Genomic DNA, 8,723 nt, shown 5'->3' with positions numbered 1-8,723 from the left:
CAGATTTCAAATAAAATCCTGGCCCTACAGAAGGTAATGGGAATTTTGCTATACTCTCCCATAGCACCAAGATCTTATCCATTCACTCATCTGATTGGATGACTCTGCCTAGGGATTTAGATTGGTGCAGCAGTTAATATGCCAGAGCAGCCCATAACTGCAGTACTACCCTGCTATCTATTAAGAATATTAAACCAATAGCATTATAGGTTTTTTACTTATTTCCCTAGATTTTTACAAAGGGTGCACTTCTATTTCCATTTGTGCATCTAGGTTACAGTTTTTGAGTAGTCTACCTGAATGTTTGGGGCCCCTGCTTTATACTGTGGACACATTAACCTGCCAAAATAGACTACATATGTATGCAAATTCCAGAAAAAATTGATGGGCAGGGAAAGGACCCTCCTATGTTTTAGTTCCAGTAGTTAAGTGGTTAGTGCATGTACCCAGAAGGGCTTGATATTGCATCTTTCCAACTTCTAACACAATATTATAACCCCCACCCCACAGGTCAGATTAATCAGATTCCTCACTGGTACTCATAGGATGACTCAGGATTTCCAAAAGCGGGTTACTGGACCAGAGACCAGTGCTGCAGAAGTAGCTATGCTCTGGCTGACAGTCTGTGGTAGGCAGGCAACACCACAAAAGCACCATCAGGGAATTTTTTTTTTCTTAAATCCTTCAAGCAGGAAAGAGTTTTCCCTCCCCCCTTCCTTCCCCTCCATGCTCAGCTGCATGTTTCCTCCTCTCTCATCCTCTCCTGTCTTGCCCCCCAACACCTATTACTTCTGTTTTTACTGTCCTCAGATGACCTAGAGGTGTGTGGCCAAGTGAAATCTAGAACTGCTAATGCCTCACTGAATCTAGGTTGCACATGGAGCCAAACCCAGCTAAAGTGACAGCAGTGATAGCAAGCAGGTACCTACTCCCAGGCTGACAGGAAACGCTCAGGGATAAGGAAGGTAGGTGAAACCCACCCACCACTGATGCTGTCCCTGGATGAGCCCTGCTACATGTGAAGTCCACCTGGAGCAGCCAAGAGTGGCTCAGAACTCACTTCCATCCTGGAGCAGCTGGACACAGTTGCAGCAGTGGGCTGAAGAAGCAGGAAGAGAAGGGGAAGGGAGGGAATATGATGCTGAGAATGAAGGGGGAGGGAGGGCTTATTCTTTCTTGTTTCAGGGACTTAAAAAATTTCCCAGCTACTGCATCTGTGGTATGGTTGCCTGAAATGGGGTGCCCACACCAGTGCTCCTCCCTCCTCATCTGTCCCTACTGGTGCCCATTTTGAAGCTGAGACTTGCATTTAATAGTAACTGGGGGGGCAGGGGGAGATATGGAAGGCAGTGCAATAGAGACACTTTTCCTCCTACTGAGATCAAAACTGAAAACTAGAATTCAGGGCCACACCATTATCCATTTTACTAAGCCATGTGGCATAGTCATTTATTCTCTTTTCTTGAAACCCCAATGATCAGCTTCAAGGAGAACACTAAAGAAAGGGATACATGCAGCAATATGGCCTTCAGATGCAGATGCAGGCAGAGCCAAAGGACCTAGGCAGGGGAACTTGCAGCCAGGTGTAGGCAGAGCCTGATGACCAGGGAGGAGAAATAGAGGAGTCTTGTGATCCTTACCACCACCCCTGGTGCAACTGGAGACAGAGGGGCCTACATGATACCTGATCTGCTCTATGACATGATAGGTACCCTATAGGACAACATACTTGGGAACCCCCAAATTAAAAAGAGTCATAGAAGTACCCCCTGAAACCAGCCCAGGTATAACTTCTAAAGAATGAGCCCTTGGCTCTTTTGATTGTAAGATCTGGCCTTTTGGTTCTTGACCTAACTGTTTATCCATGCAATACAGCCTGTGGAGTCTTGCAGCCAGCCCTGGAAGCACTGGCTGACACATGGGAACACTCTCTCTCTCTCTCTTTCTCTCTCTCGGGTAAGAGTCCTGGTTATTCTTTCTTCAGCAGCTACCCAGCTCTCTCATGTCAGACCACCACCTTCTCAGGACCTTCTTTTAAGAACCTCCATGACACCAGACACAACAGAGGAGTCTCTTCAGATGCAGGGGATGGGTCTGTCAAAACCTGCAGATTGGTTCATTGTTTGCTTGAGGGCCCATTCCCCCCTTACACAGAACTCAGGCAGGTTCTCCTTCCATACACAGCTTCTTTCCCTAACTAAATGCTAGTCAAGAAAACAGAGGCATGCAACTTTATTATAGGACAATCATATTTAAACCAGAAATATTAAAACTACATCATAATGTGCTACACATGGTGTTTGGAGTACTGTGCTGGGAAGTCATATAGATGTGGGTTCAAATCTCTGCATGAAGAATGCCTATAATTTGGGTCTTCATCTTCCTAACCCCTCATCTATTAGGGCTAAAACATGAAAGGGTACTTTTCCTCCTCCTTTCCAGTCTAATACCTACTACTCATGTGTTTCTGCTTGCCTACGTTTTTGGTCCCTAAATGTCAGTCCATGATACCCCAAGTGGTGTGCATGCATAGCTGCATACTTGCCCAGCCAGTGCATAGTCATGCTTAGTTTAAAGGCATAGTCAGCACTTGATTAGTTTAAGCATGCACAGTTATGTATCCTTGCTGCTAATGAATATATTTGCTATCTGTACATAAATGGTATTTTTGGGACTTGCACAACTAAAAAATTGCCAAGTAGACCAGAAAAGGGAAAAAGAATTCCACCCAATATTTCAACAGGCATCTATCCTATCTCTTGGATGCCTTAAAAGTATTAAAAATCACATTAATACTGAAAGGCCTATTCTTGGTTACTAACCTATCTGTTTCCCAAATATTTACATAATGTAGTACTATATTTTTAATGCACCTAGATTAAACCATGGGTTAGTTGTTATAGTTAACCAGAATTACAAAATATTACTGAAAAACTCACAAGCACATAGGTAAGTAAGTTATCAAGAAGATTTAATTATCTCATGTAGCATTCTTCAATTTGGCAACCCTGTTGTGACTGCATCCCGGCTTTTCACAAACAGTATTGGTTTTCCTGAAACTACATTTTTCAGTAAACAAACAATTCACTCATAAAATAAATTGTCCAATGTCCATAATGTAGGATGTGCTTGAAAGGTAGTTGAGTGATGGTTCATAGACCCCGATGGTCTCTTAGGCTAGGGACAGACATTCAAAAAGCCTGAACTTGAGTTGATTTAATCTTTGCAGGTTAGTCTAACCTGGCTAGGGTAAACCAGTTTGTAAGTGATCAGACATCCCCTTTGGACTGAAAAAAAATGTAGGCACATGCCTGCAGTGGCTCAGGCTAGAAGACAGGGGGCATTAGAGCAGCCCTCCCTTCACTTACATAGTGGTGAGCTGAGGGGGGCGTGGCCAGGCCCTGGCAGGACACTATGATTAGGGAGGGGATCCCCCCCATCCTGAGCAGCCCAGCAGGGAATGTTTATCATTTCTAACTCAATGGTTATCCACCCATTAAGAAAACAAAGTCTCCCTCCATTAGTTCAAGCTCTTCTTAAACAGCTTTTCCAAGGAAGAACATTGCTAGCTTCCTGTTGATTAGCTCCAAAAAGCCTGTCTGCCTTTGTCATCTTCCACAGCAGAAACTGTAGCCAGTATGTGGTCTGCTAGCTAATGCTGAAAGGTGTCTGTGTAAAGCAAAGGGATAGGGGGAATAACACCTGCTTAACAAGGAGAAGCTGCTGGAGCTGCAGCCAGAGAGCAGAGGGGTGGGGCCAAACCTGCTGTGGAGCAGAGAGCCCCACCCAGCCCAGAGAGCATGCCGGGATTCTGGGGAAGTCTGGTTTATCATAAACCAGCAAGGGGTCTGGGACAGACATTTCATAAACTGGTTTGAGCCAAATCAGTTAAGTCTGATAATACATTCAACCAGGTTTATCTCAAACCAGTTTCAGCCATTCTCAAACTGGTTTATGTACACTGGACATCTGTTCTGTTACATGTTTAAATAAGTTTCTGATCACTTAAACCAGTTTATATGTAATGTCTGTCCCTAGCCTTAATGAATGAACCATCACAGAGTAAAATGTTTGAATCAAGCAGTACTATAAGGAAAGAGCTTGGGTACTTATCCAGAATAACATTGAAAAGTAGGTCAAATACTTTATTTTAAAGGTAGGGGGAGTAGGGTTGAATAGTTTCTGCAACTAGCTTTCCACTGTCCCGTGCAAGAGCAAACCACTAGAGAAAGAAAAATTCAGGACTACTGATTATTTTGCAGAGATGTTTACTTCTCTCTCAATTTTTTCTCTCTGTCTGTTTCTGTTTTAAAAAGATAATAATAAAGTGCCAGTGACTAAGTAATTCCTTTGTTAAACCTTTATTCCTTTCCTGACTATTCTGTTATCTGCTGGAAGGAGTAATCAAGTTCACAATACACTTTAGAGATCTGACTTGACCCAGACCCATCCCTTTTAAGAGCACATGAATCCAGCATTTGGATTTACTGACCACAGTGAGGTATCTGTCCTTTGAAGACAACTTTAATTATCTGTGTCACTGTTGATGTGTTGCACTATTTCACATTGTTTTACAGTGAAGATTGAGACATTGTTCATGTTCCTTCCACCTGGCTGTGCTTCACATAGCACCCAATCTATCTTTCCTATGAGAAAAACAATTTTCAAGGTGTAAGTATGTCCAATATGACATACCTGGACATGTCTTTCTGTGATGATACACAAGGTGATAGCATAAATCTACTAGAAAATCATGATTAAATCCATATATTGATATCATTCATCTTGCCCTGCTTGCAACCCGTACCTTCTGTGTTAACAGCGCAGCCATTTCTGGACTGCAAACTTACTATGCCCAGAAGAAGTGTCTCAAAACATACTATGTTGTTCTTATACACTATCCCTCCTGAAAGGAAATAATATAACTGCATCTGCATGGTGTCAGGGACAAGTTTGTTCACATTGTCTCTTGGCAGTACTAATTAGCCCACCCACAGGGTCACAGAAATGTTTCTGGAGACTTGAACTAATGTTGGGCAATTTTTTTGTGAGCATATAGTTTTTTCACTGGAAATGGATACTTCTGTGAAGTACAGCATGTTTGAAGGCAAAGAGGATTACAATCTGTGCATGACCTCTTTGTCAGGGGTTGAAAAACCTCTGCCAGTACCAGTGAAAATTGAAAATTTCAGGCATGATTAGACAGACACACTTTTACTTCAGAACATTTAATGAGGGGAAGTGGTGAAATTCATTTAAACACTCTCAGAAGAGGATGGATAAACAGGGAGGGAGATAATAGGAAATCATAAGCAAAAAGGCAAGATTCTTGTAGGAAAGATTTGGCCTATATTATAGGCTGTTCTAGAATTCTTTCTACTCACAGGCCCATTCATCCCAGTATTTATGGCACAGGGGTCATTGCCGTGGTTTTCTCTGAGTATAGACAAATGAACATTTCAACTACTTTAAAAGAGAAGGGGGAGCTGCTTTTACAGACTTTATCTAAGTAGTATGTCTGCAATACCATTAAACCCCACTAACTTTGACATTGAAAGAAACAGGGTTAACACTGTATTTTTGCTACGCTGTTTGCCACATTGTCTATATCCTGTATCAGCACCATTTTAAAATAATGTTTAATTAAATTGGCCAAGTTTTCAGCTGGTCCTCAGCAGTTCCACTTACTTGAAAGATACTATGTGAATTTATGCATGCTGAGGTCTTCACTATACTGAAAAAAACAACAAGATTAAAATCTTCCTTAAAGAAATGCATATTTTGGAAGATTACTACTAGTACTGTAATGGAACATATAATATAAATGAGGTCTTCATATCTTATTTTATTATTAATGGAAGACAGTAATAAATACTTATACAAATCCATCCATAGATTTGAATCTTAAATAAAACAGAGATTATGGATATATTCTTCTTTCAATGCATGTATTTCTTATCAATATTAATAGCTTATATATATCAAACACATACTGAGAGGATAATTCACCCCTAAAATATACTATTCCTATTACAATATTTGTCAATAAGATAGATTAATATTGTGCCACTGCTTTTGCAAACTCATCAGAATTTTAACAATATACTGTAAGAATACTAATGGCTCACACAGCATGTGCTATAAGTTATAATGGATCCCTATTACTTTTGACCATTTTAATATGTTGCAAATTTAAAAAACAGTTTCTATTTGACTGCTTTCCTAGGAAGCAGAATTACTAAGCCTTCCATAACTTTAAAAAAGGAAGTATTTAAAATGCCAGGGACATCACTTCATTTCATTCATATATAATCAGCTAGTGCTTATTTTTCCTTAATATCTCTCACATAGATGCTCACTTCCTAAATATATTGCACAAAGAGAAAAATACAGAACACCTATTGTTTATTCAGATAAATGATTCCATATTTGTGAGAACCACCCCTGTTCTGTAATCAATCACATTTCACCTGAAAATCAGAATCCAATATTAAACACTCTTATTTAAGAGGATTCAGAAAACAACAATGTCATTTTAGTAGAAACATCCTACTTGGTTCTTTATTAAAATGAAGACTTCTTAAATTCACTTACATTTATCTGTGTGTTTTTTAAAAAAGCCCATCTGCCCATCATGTCTGCTAGGGAAGATAACAAGTCTGAACTATTCTGTAACAGTATCAAGAGATCTCAAGAGCTGACAGAAAGTTTTGTTAGACACTCACCCAGACTGGATTTAAATTAAAAAAAAAATGTAATTCTAGCCTGCAGCTACCAATCTAGTGATCAGTTATGTTTAGAATAAACAAGATAGAGGCCTTTTCTGATAAAGACAAAGATGCAGAAAATAAGAAACTTGTATACTTCTTCTAGACTATCCTAGCAAGAACTTGTTGCTATTATAAGGTTAAAAGGTAGGACTAAATATTTCTGAAAAAGTGTTAGGCCAGATTCTCAGAAGACATAAATAGATGAGCTCCATTAAAGTCTATGAACCTACACCAACTTATACCATCAGAGAATCTGACCCATACTTCCTTAAGCAATCCAATAATACTATAGAATAAGTTAATAAAATAAATGTTAGAAAAGGCAGAAAATAGGGCAGGGTGGCACCTTAAAGATTAACTTTAAGATTAAGGGGCATAAGCATAACAAAGAATATAGATGAACTATTATTTTGGATACCTAATCTAGATAAATCCATTTCTAACATTTCTAAACACTTGGAAGAGAAAAAGGTGATTAGGAACAGTCAGCATAGATTCACCAGAGGCAAGTCATGCCTGACCAACTTGATTGCCTTCTATGATGAAATAACTGGTTCTGTGAATGCAGAGAGACCAGTGGATGTGGTATACCTTGATTTTAGTAAGGCATTTGCTATGGTATCCCACATCATTTCCCCAGCAGCTCCATGTCCTCGGTGAGATAGGCAGCCACCAAGGCCTGAGTGCTACCTGCCTGATGGTGTGGAGTTCTACCAAGTCTCCACATCCTGCATGATTTCATGCTGTGGGATGTTCAGCTCTGCTGGTTTGTCCCACAGCATCTTGCCCCACTTGATGCTCCAGTGGAAGTAGCCTGCCACCTTCCTGCATTTTTAAATGAGCTTGCTGGTGGTACTGGCGCTGTTACCAGCAGCCCTGTTTCCCTCCAAGGTGTCACTGACAATGAGGTGGAACTTGTGTGTCACACAGCAGATGCCGACAAAGTTGGCATCACAGACCACCTTGACCATATTGGCCTTATTGTCGGTGACCATGAACTTGTGGGTGAGGTGTAAGGCCACCTGCCGACCTGTCTTGCACAGCTTCTCCCTCAAGTACTCCCTGAATGCCTCATATAGGGAAGGCATCACTGTCCTGCTAAAGGTGATCTGTGCAGGCACTTTGTATGATGGGGTGACGGGTGCCATAAGCCACCTGAACCCTGGCCAATCAACTAAGGAGAAGGGCTGGCCACCAACAGCAAACATCTCCCCAATGCTCTGAGTGATCTCACTCACCCTTGCAACGTGCCCCCTTTTCTGTTCACCTTTCCCCCACTGTAACAGGGTGGCCTGCCTCTGCTTTGGGGGGATGAGGGGTTTAAAGCAAGAGGACTTCTTTTTAGGCATGCTCCTACTGGTGTCACGCTGATGACGAGCAAGGGCAAGGGGGTGATGCCTGTGGTATGCATCAGCATCCCCTTGGTGCTCATGTGTTTTGTTTCATAGTTTCATAGTTTGTAGGGTCGGAACGGACCTAAGCAGATCATCAAGTCTGACCCCCTGCCATGGCAGGAAAGAGTACTGGGTCAAACGACCCTGGCAATGTGTTCATCTAGCCTCCTCTTAAAGACCCCCAGGGTAGGAGCCAGCACCACTTCTCTTGGAAATTGGTTCCAGATCCTAGCCACCCTGACAGTGAAGTAGTGCCTCCTGATGTCTAGTCTGAATCTACCCTCTGCCAGCTTGTGACCATTATTCCTGGTCACTTCTGGTAGTGCTTGGGGGAACAGGGACTCCCCCAGTGCCTGCTGGTCCCCTATGACTAGTTTGTAACAGGCCACTAGATCCCCACCCCTTCAGCCTTCTCTTGTGGAAGCTGAACCCAGGATTGAGGTAAGACTAACTGGCCTATAGTTTCCCGGGTCCTTCTTCCTCCCCTTTTTGAAGATGGGAACCACATTGGCCCTCTTCCAGTCCTCTGGCACCACACCAGAGCACCATGAGTGCTCAT

Source organism: Gavialis gangeticus, unplaced genomic scaffold, assembly GCF_001723915.1.
Source record: "Gavialis gangeticus isolate Ggan-Ray unplaced genomic scaffold, GavGan_comp1, whole genome shotgun sequence".
NCBI classification, from domain to species: Eukaryota; Metazoa; Chordata; order Crocodylia; family Gavialidae; genus Gavialis; species Gavialis gangeticus.
The sequence above is the reverse complement of the archived record's forward strand: the minus strand, read 5'-3'. Positions refer to the sequence as shown.